At 44.5% G+C, this 20,061-nt stretch overlaps 1 protein-coding gene across 1 annotated transcript in view; it reads right to left on the bottom strand.

Moving 5' to 3' along the window:
- Positions 1-4,937: 4,937 nt before the first annotated feature.
- PIGW (phosphatidylinositol glycan anchor biosynthesis class W) overlaps positions 4,938-20,061 on the bottom strand; it is a 439,057-nt gene continuing 423,933 nt past the window's right edge. Inside the window, exon 4 of the transcript XR_011274571.1 lies at positions 4,938-5,037. The gene's annotated coding sequence lies outside the window, so the exon portion shown is untranslated. The remainder of the gene's footprint in view (positions 5,038-20,061) is intronic.

The raw sequence follows: 20,061 nt of genomic DNA on the forward strand, positions 1-20,061 counted from the left end.
AAATATTCAGGAAATGTTCAAGTTCACACACGCGTGCAACGGGTTTCACAATCACCAGAAATTCACTGGTCACATTAAGAGTTTGCTGCTGCAGTACAGATCACCCAGCCTTCTTCCTTTATTGTTGGGGTGCCAGTTCCTGCCCCTCAGACACTGCTGGGGTGGGCCTTCAGCACATGGAAACAAGCACGTTGAGTAGAAAGGAAAGGGGCAGCTTCCCTGCATGGCTCCCCTTGCATTTTCCAGTCAGCTCCAGGGAGTCCCACCTCCCACGCCGCACTGTCCAGGTCCGACGTCATTTCATCACGGGATGTTTTTTCGCAGGGTTTTTTACCGCAGATTTTTTTTTCGAAAAAACTAATTGAATATTTTGGGTGGGGTTAAAAAAATTATATAAATTGGGTGTAGGTGTACAGGAATATAAAAATAAAATTAAAGGGGATAGGTGGTTTGGGGGGTAACCCCCCAAGAAAAAAACCCTCCAGGAAAAAAAAAAATTAGATGAGTTTTTTCAAAAAATAATCTGCAGTAAAAAACCCAGCGAAAAAACATCCCGCAATGAAATGACATGGAACCACTGTCCAGTCCTCTGCTGCATGCACCAACCTCCTGGTCCTTCTCCTTTCGTTCCCCTCTGCCAATGAGCAGGGCTCCATTTATAGACCCAAAGCAGCCCCTTGACAGGCTGCAGGCATGGATGATTACTCTGCCTTGCCTGACCACAATTAAAGGGGCATGCCTGATCTTCATTGCTCTTAGCAGGCATATTCCTCATCCCAGTACTAGAGTGGTAACAGAGCATAGTCTTCATTGCTCTTAGTTGCCTCGTCTTCGTCCCAGTACTGTCGACTGTCGATTGTGGAGAAATTAGGGGAGCTGGTTTATAAAAGCCCATAAAGGTTTGGGAAGGGTTGGGTTGGTTGCCATTAGGGAAAGGGGGATATCATGTCTCGCCTAATGGCACCCCACTCTCAGTCCCCACAGACCCTCCACCCAGGTGATTCTCCCTCCCTTCTCCGCCCCCAGGGTCGGGACCAATACTGATCCCTTTCCCTGGCCACCTGCGCAGAGGATCCAAGCGGTCTAGGAGTGAGAATACCCTCAGGTTTCTCACATACCCTTCCCCAGATGACCTCCAGTCAGAGGGGAAAGGTCTATCTCTAATACCACCCGCTTATGACATTTAGGGACCACCAACTGTGTTTTTACTAGACGTTCCGAAGTGTCATCTCCTCTATAAAAAGTCCAGATGTTGCAAAAAAGATGGGTCCCCTTTCTCTCGACACTCGGGTTCCAAAACTGCCCACAAGAAGGCTTCAGCCAACAAGGGGTCATTTCTCTGAGTAAAAGCTAAACCAGGGAGGGTCTTGGGCTCTTCCTCCGTAGGTTTTCTAGTTTCAGTTGTGGGAGGGTCTTCGGGTGTTTGTCAGCTTCCTCAAAGCCTAGAGTTCCCCTGTCGGTGCTTCCCTTTCCAGACTTTTCCTTAAGCCTGTGGAATACTGTTTTTTCAAGCACCCATTCAGCAATTTTATCTCTTTGATGGATCCGGAATGGGTCCTTTCCATGCTTCTGTAGTAATGCCATAACATCACCTCAGAAGTCTGGGTCTATCACTCCCGCTAAACATCAATCCCAAATCTCCATGCTAACCCTGACTTGGGTGCTAACCTGATGTAGGTATCAGGGTGTGGAATCAATATTAAGTCAGTAGGTATCAGTCTTCTTTCACCTGGAGGAATTGTTGTGTCCCTACTACACATGTCAAACCCGATAGAGCCCTTAGTGGATACTGAAAGGTCTGATGCTCAGGCACTGAGTTGCTCAAGTTTTGGGGTCTCACAACTTGTATCGGTGGAGATGCATCCCACTCTGACACGATATGTGAAGCCATCATGAAGAAGAACACAGACAACAGATTCCAAATTAAAAAACAACCCATTTTATTAACTTAAATGTCAGGACAAAAAAGGCCTAACTTGCCCTAAGATAAGGTGGGATTCCCTACCTAAATAAAACTAAGGAAAGTCTGAGTCAAAGAGTTCCACTAAGGAATCTGTCTGTGTCTAAACCCTATACTTCCCTCACAACTTTAACTATACAATGTGTAGGGATATCGGCAAACAAAAAGAAAACAGTGTTTGACGCAAAGTTCTGAGCTTCTTCTAGCTCATGGCTTCCTTTCAGCTCCCTTCCCCAAGAATAAAACAGTTTCACATAGAAAAAGACTCAGAATTCCCTTTCTTGAATTTAGGATACAATAGTCATATTCAAGTTTTGTTGTTCCCTTCTCCAAGTCACAAAATTCAAATAACCTTGAAATGAAATGCCACAGTTCAGTCAATTTTATTTTCAAATGTTTGTTCAAATAATTTGTAACTTTCATACAAGTTGAAAATGGCACTGTAAATCAGGCTTCAGTGTCCTTTGTATGCCTGTACTGTTTAAAGTCATATTAGATTTCAGCATACTGTGTTGTGGTGAGAAATATATACATTTTAGCGTTTCAATATATGATGATTTGGCTGGATTTAAACTTCCTTTCCCCTTTTGAGATTCCAACAGTTTTAATTTTGATTGGTAGCAAAGTTTTAGTTCAGTTAGGTATTCAATAATTATATCTCTTGCTTATGGTTCATTTTCCCTTTAAATGTAGTTCAATAGTTGTTCATTTCACTTTAATTGAATAGTTAATTGCTCGGAGACCTTTGAAAGCATGTTTCTTGCCACACGTGACTACTCCAATACGAAGTATTTCAGCTTTGTTTGATAACTGACAAATGAAATTATCAGACTTTTGAAAACATGTTAATCTACAGCATGCAACCATTCCGATACAAAGTATTCAGGAAATGTTCAAGTTCACACAGGCACGCACTGGGTTTCTCAATCACCAGAAACTCACTGTTCGCTTTAAGAATTTGCTGCTGCTGCGCGGATCACACAACCTTCTACCTTTAGTTTGCGGGCTCCAGTTCCTACCCATCAGACACTCCTGAGGTGGTCCTTCACCACAGTGGACCAAGCACGCTGAGTATAAACGAAAGGGGCAGCCTTCCTGCTTGGCACCCGTCGCATTTTGCAGTCTGCCTCAGGGAGTCCCAGCTCCCACACCACACTGTCAAGTCCTAAGCTGCATGCACCAACCTCCTGGTCCTTCTCCTGTGGCCCCCTTCTGCCATTTGCCAGGGCCCCATTTATATACCTGCAGCCCCTTGACAACTCCAGGTGTGGGTGATTACTCAGCCTTGCCTGATCACATTTAAAGGGACATGCCTGACCTTCACTGCTCTTAGCAGTCATCTTCCTCGTCCTTGTTCTAGAGTGGTGAAAGAGCATAGTTTTTATTGCTCTTAGTTGCCTCTCCTTCGTTCCAGTACTGTCAACTGTCAATTGTGGATAAATGAGGGTAGCTGGCTAACAAAAGCCCATAAAGGTTGGCAAAGGGTTGGGTTGGTTGTCACTCGGGAAAGGGGAATACCATGTCACGCCTAAGGGCACCCAACTCCCAGACCCCACAGACGCTCATCCCCAGTGATCCTCCCTCACTTTTTCAGGGTCAGGATCCAATAGTGATGGCCTTTCCCTGGCCACCTGCACAGAGGATTCAAGGGGTCTAGGAGTGAGCATACCCTCAGGTTTCTCACACCGCACTGATGTAATTTTAAGAAATTAAGAAATTTGATGTATCTTGATGCAGCCAAAAGTGCTCATTATGTCTCACCTGTATACGTTTTGTCACATCTAATCTCTAAATGTGAACACTACTTAGTGCACTGATACTTGAACATGACAATACATGATACTCAAAGATGTTATTTACTTTACTGAACACCTATTAATATACTCAAATGAGTCACAATTAGTGCAAAAAATGTAATTCCTTGAAATATATGTACAATTTTTATTCACAGAAAATACAAAATAAATTCCATTCTAGACTTCAATTTGATAATGAAAGCAAATACAGTATGTGATGACTCCAGTGGAGTCATCACAGATTCCCCGGTGGAGATCTCCTCCCATGTAGCTAGGGGAAGGCAGCCACTACCTGATACTGACCGCGAGGGTGGCTTTATGAGGGAGGGTCACATGGGAGGAGACAACTACGGGGGAGATGTTATTACTTCATTGGATGAAGCACAGTATTCCCCATTTTCCCTAAAGAGGACACTCTGACACCCAACACATTAATGGCATATTGTCATTAAACACTTCCCCCTTTTCGAGGAAATCAAGAAACCTTGTCCTCACAGTATTCAAGTCAAGCCCCCACCTTTAATCCAAACACCCACAACTCACACATACCACCTTCTGTTTCTAGTAGGCCTTATTATAAATATCCTGAGAAAAACCATTTGAAAAGGAGAAGCTCAATAACATCCATGGGCTCCAAATCCCATAAAGAGTCAAGTACTGTCATGACCCCTAATGAGGTGCAGGCACATACAATAGGTCTCGCCTGGACTACAAGGGTTGCTGGTTTTCGTAGGCTGCAGTTTGCCCACATTGGCAGCCAAACAACAGTAACTGCCTCCACTAAGATGGCCGCCAGAATTGGATGTCTAGTTGGGACCAAGATGGCCCCTGAAAATCCATATTATGAAGATCCCTGGTGGACTAATGGTCTAGTGGCACTAGGTGCAGCCCAGGGCTCTATAAGCCCCACCCTGGGCCACACCCAGCGCTTAGGGTTTTCTCCGGCTGATAGTGCCGTCAGCGTAACCCTTGCTGCTCGGTTCCGCCAATCTCTGCAGTCCAGCACGTGGCCACCGGCATCGGCAACCAGCAGCTGTCACTATCCGTAGCTGCATTCTGCATACTCGCCGCACAGCGGGCGCAGCGGATTCCAGCTACATTCTTCAGCCTCTGAAAGAAACAAGTAAGCGTCACTACGACAGACTCAGCCTTCACCCAAACCCCCCGCTTAGACCCGCTTACCTGTATGATGCTCCACAGATCCTGACACCCTTTTGAGAACGCTCGTGGCACCAGCACCATCCCTCACAACAACGTTCAGCTGATGCCACCTCGCTGAACCTGAAAAACATAAAAGAAGGCATTAATCAACAAACTAACTGTGTGTTCTGCACGACAAGAACGTTCGAAACATTGGGAGTTGTTTGTTAACTCTTCAAAGAATGCTTAAGAGGCAGAACAGTGAAAGGACTGACAGAATTGCCTCTATATGGCGTGATTTCTGCCCCCCTCCATCCACCTCAAAATAGGGCTGTGTGAAGTGGGCAGGGAATCAAATGTCGTATTCTATGGCAAGGGAGTCCCCTAGGAGTTTAGTCTAGCGCTAGGACTGTTTCCTTGAGTGTTCGCCCCCCTTGACATACTTGACATAATACAGCCAGGAAAAAATGTTGGGTAGTTCGTTTGGACTCAGAGAGACCTCATTATGAAGCATTACTCAGAAATATGAAACTGACACTTGAAGGTAGCACGTTAATATATTTAATATCCCTTCTGTTTCCTACCAGTTCTAATTCTCATTAGACCTGCTATGGAAGCAGCAATTATAACATAGCATATGCGAAGAGCGTTATTGCATACGCTAAAAGCATGATTTACATTTAATAAAGAACAATTACAATTCAATATTTTAAGAAACCATCTTGAGCAACATGGAGTTTATGTTATGTTGGTCTACACTAAGCTATGGTATGATCAAGAGTGGTGTAACATAATAAAACCTGCCTTTAGTCTCAGAAAATTCATACGGTTCAACTTCCACATTCAAACTCACTCTTTCAGGCCTCGCTGGGCTGCATGCAAATCGACCACGACTTCCTATTGATCGGCATTTTCACCCCCCGGTTCGTGCCTTCTGCTCGGGGACCTGCAATGGATGTATCCTCCCAAGCCCCCGCGGTTTCTTCTGCTGAGCTGTGTGTTCTGTTACCCTGTCAGACTGTGCTTTTTATATTAAAGCGGGACTTGGTCTTCCTAAAATGTGTGTGTCATTTCCTCGGCCTGGAAAGTTAGTCTAGAGCTTGAACCTGCTCCTGCGCTTTGCTTTGCATTGCACACATGATGTACCTATGTACAAAATCGAGAGACAGGGGCTATCTTTGACTTTTGGCTATTTCCCTTGGAGTGAATGTGCTTCTGCTGGGGACAGGAGCAAAGCATGTCATTTGTTCCTAGACCACTTTAAACCCCATCATATTAAAGGAGTTTCTGAAGAGGTGAAGAAGGACACTTGTCTGTGTACACGTTCAACCATCCGTGTGTATTTTGGTATAGTGCTTCCTGCCCCTGGCTTCTTATCTGATCTGCCTGGTGCGAAAAAGCATGTCTTGAACTTAGCCGTTTAAGACAGGAAGCTGCTATTCTGTGGCTAGAAAAATGAAGCTACCATGTCCTGTTCATCACCTTCTGCTAGAGTCAAGCAACAGGCTATGCGTTTGTTCTTCGCTGAACCCACGTGCATTATTTATTAACTGCAATATCTCGTCTACAGCGAATGTCTACATCTGTCTTTTGACGCTAGGCCTTGCCTTATGTGGAACTGTGTACTTTGTGTTCAACGCACATCAGTGGCCTCTCGCTGTTGCCATCACAGAAGTCGCTTGATCTGTGACTTAACTGTCTTAGATCGTTCGTGCATTATTCATAAATCATAACATATCCCCATCAAGGCAGTTTGACACTGACTAAAGATCTGTAGCTCTGTGAAGTCATTAATACGCTTACTGGGAGCTATAATTACAGATTGCCTATATTGGTGGCAAAAAGAAAAACCATGTATACATTCATATTGTAGCACATAGCTGTAGCATGCAAGAATCAACATGAGTTGCTTGATAAATTGCAGAGTGCATAGAAGCATATACTGTGTGCTATACACAAATAAAAAAATATCAACGGCTGCATCACATTTCACTACCTGCCAGCATCAGCATGAATGAGTACATGTATCTAACATTGAGGTATTCAGCATGAGTCCATTATATTGCAACTGGACCTAGCTAAGAATGCATGAATGAATGTATGTATTTAATGTGAGGTATATAGGTTAATTGAAAAATCATTATTGGCAATAGCTTCAAAATACGACAAAGGATTGTTTGAGAATCCATTAGTAATTAGCAGCCAAGTTTTGCCCCTGTTTTTTTGACCGAATGAGCTGTGGAATGTGTGATTTTGAGCACATTGTCACATGCATAAACAGTTAATAGTTTGAATCAGTGTCCTTGAAAATAAACCAATATGTGAGTTTCTTCGTTACTCAAAGAGATCAGCACATGGAGGTCATCCAATTCGTATATTTGCTTTGCACTTAAACTTTGATCTTGAGGTAGAATGTGATATATCTTGAGTTCTTTGATTTCTGACTGAGAAGCTTGTGTGGGTGAAATTTTTAGAATCTCAGGTATTCTGAACTCTGGAATACCAGCAAGTCTCTTCCTGAGGTGTGTCAAGAAGCACATAGGCGAGGAAAACAGAATGCTCATGTCATCACAGTGCACCATTTTGGGCATTATTTCCTTGTGCCATGTATTTCTGGAACCAGAGAAATCCATCACTTGTGGTGCTTGCCCCACTAGGTGCCTGGTGGTCAGGGTTTGCGAGTATGCGTTGATCATCTTGTGGCTGATTTGTGTCCGGCTGTGAGACAGAGGGACCAGGTGCTTCCTTGGCTGTGCCATTGGGGTTATTGGATGCATTTGACAATAGTCGCTTTTGTCGTTTTCTGAGCAGTTTCTCTTGCTCTGGCATGCCCCCATTATCAGGTGTGGTTTCAGGGGGAATTTCAATGAACTCACAGTAGAATACCTGTGGGAAGTACCTTTGAAGTACCTTTGAATTTTGCAAATGTCTCTATGCACAGACAATGTCCTGGAGAGTCTATTGCGCCACAGTGCCAATGTGAATGGCAAGGACGCAACTCCTACCTTCTTTGCAAGCAATGATTCTTTGTGACACACTCTGCATTTAGCAATGGCTGACACCGTAGATTTCTTCCTGATTAATTACAAAATGAAATGTTTTTGAAAAAGAGAACACTGCTCTTATCCGAGACGTCTGCACAGCTCTGTTCTGTATCAGAGACGGGTTGCTTCAAGTGCCTTCATTTTGTGACTTGTCATAATTCAGTGTTTACAACAAAATATGAGACAAAGTCCAGGTATTATCAACAGCCAGCTGTACCAGGCACTCGACGAAGTCAATGTTCAAATGACTGTGTCCAAGGCAATTAACCTTTTATGCAGGAGACTTGTAGCTGCTTTTGTCACTGCAGAAAGGGCAGTATTGAACTGTCAATCAGAGAGTGCATGGCTTCCTGCCTCGTATGTTTGGAGTCTAGCAGAGATGCAATCTGTTTGACACCAGCGAAATGTGCTTGGAGATATGTACCTTCAGTGCTTCGCACCTCCACACGCTTTTTTTTAAATTCAGTTTTTATTGATTTTGAAATTGTACATCAAACATCATCAAAAAGTTGTGCAACATTTAAATCGTGAGTTATAAACAGTTTTAAGATGTGTCATGAGTTAACATGGGCATATTGCATTGTTGTATCATGCGTTGATTTTTCCCCCTGACCCCCCCATCCCCCAACCCTGTGTCTAGAACATACAGAGAACTGTTAAGAACTAGGCATCAGACATTTGCACAAAATGCATTATTTGATGTGTTTGATGATGTAGAGGATCTCCATGAAATGGGGCCCCATGTGTGTTATGTGCGATATTACAATGCCTTTTTACTTGTCAAATGTGAGCACAATCTGTGGCCCAAATATGCATTCTGGGAACACTGTGAAGTGCCTTTTCAAACTGATAGTCCTGAATTCAAAGCACAGTTCCCATATAGTTCATTAAGACCATACCAAGCAGAGGATTCCATGTTTGAAAACCAGTATAAATTTCCTCCAGAGCCACGTAATGCACAACACATGTATGTTGCAGATCCAGTCATCTTTGACAGAGAATACTTTGCAAACATGACTGAACAAACATGGCGAGGAACTGTCCCTCTATGGTCTACTTGGGGTCAACAGATATGGCAAATTAAAATGGCTGTTACTAATTATTCCTGTACCATGTACTGCACTGCCCCTGCCCCCTTTCCACACACTTGCGCAATCTGAATGACACCTGGCCTAGTAGGATCGTTGTCCGTCCTCCCTTTGTTCCCCGTCCCTTGCCTCGTCGCGCCTTGAAACACTTGTGTATAGGTGCATTACAAATGCCATATCATATCATATCATATCATATCATAAAGGGGGTCACACGTTAGACATGGCATTTAGGTTCCCACATTTAATGTATTTCTTAAATTATACGCAGTTCCAAACCACTTGCAGTAATAGGAATTTGAGTTTCTACACCGAGTGGGAGAAGGCAGAAGGTGAGTTCTGGAGTGCGTTTTATAGAGAAGCAATTTAAGGCAATGACACCAAGCATGTTACTTATGCATCAGGGAGACATGTGTTATGGGCGGTTCAAGCTAATGAATGCAATAAAAGAAAAGCAGGACTCAGTGTGGGCCCATATAGGGCTTGGAACTCCCATAACACATCCCTGACACAAGCTATATCCATGGGGAAGCTGTGCCAAGGAATTCTTTCACAGTATCACCTGAGTGAGGTGAAACAATCTCTAGATAACTTCATAAAAGAAGAGAATTGGACAGCTATCATGCAGTTAGATGCTGGCCTGAAGCGCACCCAAAGTGGCCGTGTCATGAGAACAGCTACCTGCACCAGCTCTGACACTAGTGTACCTTGTGAGGTGGGACAAGCATCCATAACAGGAAAAACTTACACTTGGTCACACGCAATAATGCAAATCCTGCAAACTGAAAGTGAGGCAGTACAACTAGGATTTCATGCTGCAGATTCTAATGATCAAGCGCTGCAACAAGGCTTCTATGTGCTCAGAGATGTCATAACAGATGTTGTTGGGTTTGATTGAAATGACTTATCTATCAGCTGAGACATCCGAGGTGCCCTCTGACCTTACCCTTCTGGCGACCAATTCAGCAATACCACAATAAGCACCCAGCGGCCGAGACAAACCTGGTGGGGAAGGCCACAGCAGCGCATGGAGTGTAAGAACAGATTAGCCAGATTTGCATTCCCTGGAGTTCACAACAGTGACTCTTCTGACCCCACGACGACAATGGCAGCAGACATGCAAAATTCGATGGCCACTAAGGGAGATGTCGTCTCACTCATGGATGAAATAAGGGGCATGCACACCGACATTGGAAACAAAGTGGACAAGATCACAGAGGTGGAGTACAACCAGTCATTCCTCGACACCATTGAAACACAAATGGACGTCCAACTGGGCGAAATAGAACGCCGAGAGGCGGACCACGTACTGAAGATGGATAACTTTGAAAACCGAGAGAGGAGGAACAACCCTATGTTTCTTTGGGATTCCAGAAAGAGACGGTGAGACCGAAGGCGATTTGAAGAACACCATGCACCAGGTCCTGAAGCAGCTCTTTAATGACGCTTCCATTGATGCCAGAAAAATTGAAAGGCTCCTCAGGGCTGGTGGACCGACAGGAGGCCAGAGATATGTCCTAGTTTGCTTCCATAACTACCCCGACAGGCAAAAAATTCTTGAGAAAGGGAGAACGAGGGGTGCTATAATGCTGGACACGGCGCTAATCACCATTTTCCAAGATCTTTCGTCCTTTACCGTTACGAAGAGATGACTGTGCCTACCACTGACCAAATGGCTCAAAGAAAAAGGAACACGATACAGATGGGGCTACTCGTTTTCAATTATGTTTGAACTTGACGGTCAAAGGCATAAACGTATTACAGACTTAGAAATCAACAACGCCATAAGGGAGCTATTGGGGGGTGAGGAGAACGCCTCAGACTGTCAATCCCAACCTGAAAAGACTGCTGGATCGCAGACCAAGAGATCGCAGAGAAGAAGAATACCAGAAAATTCCTCAAACTTAATACACCCTCGCCCAACGCATCGTGAGGATATGTCACCTTATTGCTGCGCTGATTATGGATGAGAATACTTACACAGACTGACCAGCCGGAAGGGTCGCCATTGGTAAATGAGGTATCACTCCCTACGTCATTGGGGCATACTAAAAACTGAGATGCATATTATAAGGGCCCTAACAGGAGGAGGTACCTATAGTTGCTGTGTTTGTTGAACAAAATGTTTGAAGTTCATACTGTTGTGGTTCATTTGTACATGAGTAGTTGAAGCACAGGGGTCACCCGATAATGTGATTTAAAGGGAAGGAGTGGCTCAGACTCACCTGGTGATTAGAACTGGGAGAGACTGGGCGCCTCAAGGAATCAGGGGTTTGGGAGGGTGGGGGGAGTGTATACAGAGGACACATAAGGGTAAACAAAGGGGGAGCGACAACAATCCCCCTGCAGACCGACATGGTTAGAGCAACAACAGATAGTTTGGGCATGTCCCCTACACCCGATGAGCACAGCTGGTGCACACGCACGCACGATTCATATACACACTACATATGGCGGCAACAACAGGGACCCGCAAATTGAATTCACTTCGCATATGCACACTAAATATTAAGTGCCTAAATTCACCTACCAAGAGATCTTTGGTTGCCAGAGAATTCCGGAGGTCTAACATCGACATCCTATTTCTACAGGAGACCCGATATCAAAGAGGCTGTGAGAGGAAAATCCCCATCAGCCTTATGGGTGGTACACACTGGAGCTCTGGTATTCTTGAAAAGGCGGGAGTGCAAATACTAATACGAAAGGGGCTCTGGATGGCTGTTACGAAATCCTGGGCAGATGTAGAGGGAAGGGCACTACTGATTACAGTATCCATAAAAAACACGAATATCACCCTTGCAACCATTTACGCACCCAACCAGGGCCAGAAGAGTTTCCTCCACAGAACCACAGAGAAAATAATTGGCATGGCACAAGGCCACCTAGTCCTTGGGGGCAATTTTAACACTTGGATGAACAGGACACTAGATAGGCAAACATGAGATGATGTGCAGAACCCACCTCAGATACAAGTAGAAGCTGAAATCAAAACGACCCTAGAGTTATACGGCCTCAATGATAGTTGGAGGTATCTCCACCCACTAGACATAGGCTTCACTTTCCACTCAACCCCACACGGCACTTTCACAAGAATCGATTATATATTCATCTCGGGTGGCCTGTTAGAAATACTTTTTGCCACAGACATCCACCCCATCACATGGTCAGACCATGATATGGTCTCAGCAGACCTGGATTGGGAGGGTCTTGCATCCCGGAATTCCAAATGGAGATGCAATGAATCCCTGTGGAAAGACTCAGTCTTTAGGGAGGAGATAGAGACTGAGATTAAACAATTATTTATTACGAATGACACAGGAGAAATTACAAAAGTATCGGTCTGTGAGGCAGCCAAGGTCACGTGGAGGGGTGTCCTCAACAGAGAAGGGGCCCGGAAGAAAAGAGAACGCTCTCTCATAGAAAAGAACCTCAGAGAGCGGATAGGTACAGCCGAGAAGCTCACGCAGACCTCCCCTGACGACAGGTCTCTCCGAAGCCAAAGAGTTTAGGGAAGAGCTGAGGCGCTCGAAGTGGGGTTAATAGCTCAGAACCTGCAATTCTTTAAACAGAAATTCTATGAAAAGGGGGATAAGGCTGACGCCATTCTGGTGGCCCGACTGTTCAAACAGAGATCGGAGAGGTGGGTTGACACAATAGAGAGGACAGACCTTACCCATTCAAACACAATGGAAACCACTGCAGAAGGGATTCTAGAGGCATTTGCGGCCTTCTATGAAAATGTATATACTAATGACCCATTTCCACCCACACAGAGCATCGACGACTACCTCAATGAGTCATACATCCCCTAACTATCCAAAGTAGAAGCAGAGGCTCTTGACACACCTATCACAGGGGATGAGGTACAGAACGCCATCAAACGTCTTAAGATAGGGAAGGCTCCTGGGGATGACGGCTTCAACCCAGGATTCTTTAAAACATTTTCCATGCTCCTCACCCCCTTCACAGTGACCCTTTTTAACGATGTCCTGGAAACAGGAAAGGCGCCCCCATCATTCGCACAGGCCCTCCTTAGAGTAATATCAAAAGAGGGTAGGGATCCTAGAAATTGTGGCTCATATCGCCCCATATCACGCCTCAATATTGATGCTAAAATATATGCTAGAGGCATAGTGGCCAGATTGGAGCTACATGTGTCAAGACTGATACACCCCAACCAAGTGGGCTTTCTAACGGGACAACAAGGGGCGGACACAATGAAAAAAAAAGCTCCACCTGATAAACAAAGCGCAGAAGGCAATATGCAACCCTACACTCCTTTTGATAGACGCTGAGAAGGCATTCAACAGGGTGGCCTGGGACTTTCTGGACAGGGTTCTCATAGGAATAGGCCTGGGACCAAGGCTCCGCCGAGGTATTAAAGCGATATACTCATCCCCGAGAACCTCTGTAGCGGTGAATGGAGGCTATTCCAGGTGGTTTGAATTGAAAAGAAGAAGACGGCAGGGCTGCCCGTTGTCTGTGATACTCTTTGTCCTTTCACTAGAACCGCTTGCCCAGAAGCTCAGACAGGATATAAGGGTGGAGGGAATTACAGTTGGGGAACAAGAATATAAATTGGGCCTATATGCTGATGACATACTCCTACACGTAACAAACCCCCTAAAGTCCATCCCAGCAGCAATAGAGATAATAGAAAAATATGGCCGTCTAGCGGGACTCAAAATAAATACCAGGAAAACGGTCCATCTCCTGATAGACAAAAGCAGGGATGCCGAGGTGGAACGTTTCACACTTCTGGGTATGAAAATGTGCCTAAACACACTGCGATACCTGCCCATTAATGTCACCAGAGAGCTGAAAGACCTATATGAGGCAAACTTCCCCCCTCTGATGTCGGTGATAGAAAAGGATATCGAGAGATGATCTAAACTCACAATTTCATGGATGGGTCTGTTGAACGCCACCAGACTTCTTATGGCAGAATAAATAAAAATCCCAGAGTCCCCAGAGCGCTACTTCACCTCCGCAAGGACAGTGGTGGGGTCGGCCTCCCGGATATACAGCTGTACTATAGGGCCGCTCAACTGAGAATTTTGATTCCGCACCTTAGACAATGTGCAGATTTACAGTGGGTCGGCTTGGACAACCACCATCTCCATCCCTCCAATGTTGGGGAATGGTTATGGGTACCTAGAACAAAATTATTCAGGAGGATAAGAGAGCACCCCATACTCAAGACCCTGTGGTCTGTGTGGAGACGGGCGAAGGGATGAAAGGGATCACAACATGGCCTTCACCCCTGGGACACTTGTGGGTACCGGGCTTCCGAGATGCTATCCCGAATCCAGAAAGGTTCCAAACCTGGTTCGAAGGCGGGCTGGAAAGAGCGGGACAACTATGGAAAAATGACACCTTTATAACCATACAAGAGCTTGAAGAGGCACTTGGGATAGGCCCACTCTCAATATTCCATTATCTACAATTAAAAGGGGTTATGACCAGAGAAATCTGGAAAGACAAACTACAGAGAGCACTCACTCCGTTTGAAAAAATCCTAGACACTAGTAAGTGCTATGTATACAGCCCTATTAGAAGTGAATAAATCCCCATCCTATAAATTGAAAACTAAATGGGAAGCTGGCTTGGGACGGAATCTTTCCCCAGAAACTTGGCTCAAAATATGTAGGAGAACTGCTCACACATCCATAGCATGTCAGTACAAATTACACAGTATTAAACTACTTTACAGATGGCAATACGACCCGGCCAAACTTGCTAAGATGTATCAAGGAGCAAGCCCTTATTGTTGGTGTGGGAGCGGTAATAAAGCTGATAACTGGCACATGTGGTGGGGGTGCACGGCTGTACAGGCATACTGGGATGAAGTCCTTAGCTGGATCAAAGAGCTGGATGGGGAGGAAAGGGAGCAATTACCGCTTATGATTTTGTATGGTCTGGTAGAACTAGCCAAGAATGATCTACGGCCTGCTCTTGGCCGCCAGAACATGCCGCACTACCTCTTGGAAAGGGAAACTCTCCCAAAAAAGACTGAATGGATCAATGTAAGTCAAAACATATACCGAATGGACAACTTAACTGCAGCCGTCCATGGGGATCGTACTTCCATCGACATGGAATGGACCGAGTTTCGCTACAAATATGTTATCTGATATAATGTGTGCAAAGCTGTCAATATGTAATAGGACTCTAATTGATTTGTGAGCAATGTCCGCAATAGGATAATATTGTAATCCGAAGTGCACCAGCTAATTGCAACGATGAGACAAGTGAGAGAATGCCATTTGACAATGTGACTATTAAAATGAACCTGAGGTGGTAAATGGGGGGGTGGGAACCAGGGTTATTGGGTGCAAACAGTCTGGATTCATCAATGACAAAAAAGGTGTGAACTTATAGCTGTGTTTCTGGGCCATTATATGTCTTGAACGATGGCATCCATACGTGACCCATAGTGAGAGGAAACATTTGTATTGAGGCTGGAGTTCCTGGTTCATGGAGCTCTCATTCTCTAACATGTGTGAAGAACTTAAAGGCTTTAGAACAACTTCTTTGCTTACAGGAGGAGTGGAAACCTTGCTCAGAAAATGCCCAGAAGTAAGTAAGATGAAGAATAAAAAGAGGCTAATCCACAGTAGGAGAAAATACACTGCCAGCATTTAATAAAAAAGTTTCAGAAAGTGCGTCCAAAAGAATTCTTTCAGTACTTTAGCAACTAGAAAGGCTTTCTGTTTTCATATTGGCAGACTTGCAGTACTTTCCTGAATTGTGGACGTGTAATCAAGATTGGCATATTCTTCCTCATCTTGAACACCTATCATCATCATTTGCCGGATCTCCATTTCCTCATCTTCCATGGGCTCCTCACTTGGAAGAGGAAGATTCCTTGGAAACATTGCGGTAACCATCTGGCACAGGTTTTAGGTGGTCCACAGAAGCTTGCCTAGTGCCTCTTTTAGATGGTAGTGTGTGTAGTATGGAAGTTCTGGAACCTTTCACTCAGATTACTTGCACTGCTGGTATGTAAGATGGGCCAAAAGGAATCTTGTCATGGATCCTTTCCAGGACCCAATCTCCTGCTTTGAGAGTATTCTCAGGACCGGCCTCAGCAGCTTCCACCTGGACGGATTCCTCAGCAGCGTTGTCGCCAGCAGTTGCTCGTGCCTAGATAGGGGGCTGGGAAGAGTATGCAGGTCAGGCATATACATTTTTCTCCCAAACAAGAGTTCAAATGGGGTCTTACTGTTGCATAGAGACTGGCGTGGTAAATTATTCACACTCCTGATTACTAAGGGCACATGGTCTAACCAGTTACCTCCCAGTGACAAAATGCATTTATTCAGGCTTACTTTTATGGTCTGATTGGCTTTCTCCACAACCCTGTTCGTTTGAGGTGGAAATGGGTTCGAGAATTGCAACTCTGTTCCCCATGCTTCCAAGCCTTTTTCAGGGCCTGCCCCGAAAAAGCAGGACCATTGTCAGCATGGAGCGTTTTGGTTGTGGTCATCGCTACTACATCCCTAAGTGCCTGAATGACTGGTTTGCAGTCTGCCTTCTTTTGAGGAATCATACAGGTAAACCTAGTGCAAGAATCCACTATTACTAGAATGTACTTGTACTTATTCACTGCTGGTAGTGGGCCTATATGATCCATATATTGGATCTCAAAGTGTGAGGCTGCCTTTCTCAAAGGAACCTCCTTAGGTTTTTTGCTGTGGTCCACAGTTGTCTTTAAACATGTGTCACAGTTTGCTATATATATTTTCACCTGCTGTCGAAGCCCTGGCCACCAGCAACGGTCAAGGAGCAGCTGTGCAGTTGCACTCACCCCAAAATGGGCAGATGTACATCCAGCGTGTGTGGCTGCAATCAGCTTTTCCCTGTCTGCTCTATTAGGGATTCATTTTTTAATAGGATCCCCTTTTTTATAGGAATGGTGACTATTGCTCTGTTATTTTCATTGTCATAAACATAATTACTGGGGAAACCTTTTCTCATCCATTGCAGTCGCTGAGCGAGTTATGGCTGCTATTGTTTTTCTCACTGTGTGCTCTTTGCTTTGGCATATTTATCTGTCAATGCATTACCAGTGCTATGAATGTGTCCTTTGGTATGTTCTTGTGTGTACATCACCCATAGCAAAGGGCAAGTCTGTTTAAGATCCCAAACCTGCTTCCAGAGTTGCCTGCAAGCAATTGTTTTATGCATAATGTCTTTGAAGTCATTTTGCATCCACCAATGCAAATCAGTATTATAAGCCCTGACAATGTAATCTGAATCTGACACTACTAGTGTGGGCTTCCCTGAATCTGCTTGGCGCAAAGTAACCAATGCAATTCAGCAGTGTGGGCAGACATGTCTCCCAGGTGCTTGGTTGCAATATCAGTGTGTATAAATGCTTCTTCATGTGTGAAGTGTCCTACGACTGCTGCGCACGTGGCAGCATACTTAGACCGTGTCCCCACTGCTGGAATTGCCGACCCATCGGAGTATATTACCTGGAAAAAATCAAACAATGGCATGTCAGGCCGTGAGGTGTCTGGCTCTGTGTCCATTGTCCAACTCAATCCACTCAGTCTTTGCAATTCTGCTTTATAATGGTACTTTACATCTGAAGCATGTTGAGATGCTGACCATTGTATCCATCTGGTGTGTAATGCCTTTGCATTTGGCACGCTAGCTTTTGTGTCAGCTTGAAGTTGAGCTAAATGTGTGTTAATGTGTATGGTTCTATTTTCTGCCAGAGGTCTCTCTTTCTGAATAATCATCTTAACTGAAGCCAGAAATTTCTCCTCAGGTGTAAATTTTAACTCAGGTGTGGAATATACATGTGACTTATTTGCAATTGGTTTAGTCTCCCCTAGATTGCACACTGTGTACGTGAAAGCATTTTCTCCCACCACAAGGTTTATCTCTAAGTCTTTATCTGTATTCCTGTCCTGTTAAGGACCAGTGTGAGTCATTAATGAATATACCTGATGCAGAATATGAGTGTGTTCTGGCAGCCAGTGAGCTGCCTTGAAATTTGGTTTTATCAAAGCATACAATGTTTTTTCTAGCTCAGTAAAATTAGAAACATACAATCTGCCAACATGTAACCGTCCTAGAAAAGCCTGTAACTACCAAAGCATGGTAGGTGGTCTTATATTGGCACACTTCTCAAGAAAATCTGCTGACAAGCCTCTGCCCTCCTCTGAAAGAGTGAATTCTAGAATGGTAACCTCAAAATGAGCTATTCTTGATTTTTTTAGGAATGTCTGCGAATAAGCTCTGTATTCTACATGAGAATGTACTAGGTGAATTTTTATACCCCTGCATTATTCTAGTGAACTGGAAATGTGTTCCCTTAAACGTAAATGCAGTGTATTTCTGGCTTTCTACACTTAAAGGTTGTGTGAAATACCCATTGCCTAGATCAAGGTTTGTTTTATATTTACATCTGTGTAAGTTAGCTAGCAATCCAGAACTGTGCTGGTTCTCGACTGCCTCTGTCTTACAATGTGTATTCGAAAATCTACAATAAAACAGTAGGTACCATCAGGTTCTTAAACTGGGAGCACTGGACTGTTATGTGGGCTAGCTTGCTTTATGATTACCCCCTGGTCCATTAGCTGGTCTACTATGGTTTGCATGTGGGCAACTGCCTGTAGATTAACTGGATATTGCCTTTGTGGCGGGGGTGGTTTCAGTAATGGAATCACATGTGCTGGACATTCTTTATCATGCCCTACATGATTTTTAAACAGCTGCACCGCTGCCAGCGCTGACCATTTTCTTGCATATTTTTGCATCAGTTGCCCACTCACTTCGTTTGAAAAAGCAGGCATGACCACTTCCTCACCCCTTGGTGCTTGCCTTACATACAATGGTGGCCAATCTTGAAATGCTAACTGCCCTTTATGTTGAATGCGTAACTGTGGCCAAAATAGTGCTTCAATCTTTTTGGAATGTTCGCCTTCTAGCTGAATGGTTTCAAAATACACTTCATTATGTGCTAATGTCTGCCCAGTGGGTGTAGTAACCTGCGCATTTCTGTGTGCTCCAATAGTGCCTTGTGGCTGCATTCAAATATGGAAATTTCAGACCCAGAGTCTAATAGGACCTCAATCCAATCTGTGTTTTGCTTAGTGTTAGGGACGATGCGATGAGTGCGTGGACTCTGCATTCTGTGAAACCTGTAGGGCTGCCGTGTGTTTTTTCTCAACCTTCACTTCCTTCCTCTCAGCCTTAGAACAGTCTGGCGTCTGTGCCTGTTGGGAAGGAGACGGACTCTCATCAGTGCTGTACTTCTGTGGACTTTTACATGTGGTTCCTATCTCTAAAATCATAGTCAGCAGGTCTGAAATGGGCCTGTCCCCCAGGCTTACCCCATGATTGTCTACCCCTGTGGTTCCCTTGCCACTGCGTGGCCTGTCTATCTCCTGTAGTTCTCTCATTTTTAGGCCGATTCTCAGGATATTTTTCTGCCTCTATGAGTCACAATTGCTGCCTCTGTGGGTTGTTGCCTTTTTTAGCATGGAACGATCCTTGTCCTTTCGAGGGACTTCTTCATGGTGTGTTTCTTTATCTGGTTTAAGATCTTCGTTACCCTTTTTCTGTGTCTCTGCAGGTCTTCTACCCAAGTGATCCCTGCCCAGCAATTGATAGGTGGATGTCACTATGTCCCCAAATTGCTCCCTTTTTTCTTGCTCATTTAATTGGGACAATGTTCTATGGGCTTCTAACCTTGCAGGCTCTCCTTTTAGTAAGGGTAGGATTATGCTCTCAACCATTTGATAATTGTTAGATGCTATAGACAAGCCTAAATTCATGGCTGTGGCTGCGCCCTGTGTTCCCATGATGTCAGCTAGTATCAGTGTGCCTATCAGTTGTAAATAAAGCCAGCTATAGATTGAGATCCAGCTGTCACAGCTCGCTAGAGGTGAAGTGCAGCCAGATGGAAGAAACATAGCTAGGCCCCTATGTATGTGCTGGGGAGTGACTTGTGGATAGGCGGCTTGCAATTGTCCTCATTTTTCTGAATACCACTTGGGAATGTCTTTATTCTTGGA

This window comes from Ambystoma mexicanum, chromosome 9, assembly GCF_040938575.1.
Source record: "Ambystoma mexicanum isolate Mex_15411 chromosome 9, UKY_AmexF1_1, whole genome shotgun sequence".
Taxonomy (NCBI): Eukaryota; Metazoa; Chordata; class Amphibia; order Caudata; family Ambystomatidae; genus Ambystoma; species Ambystoma mexicanum.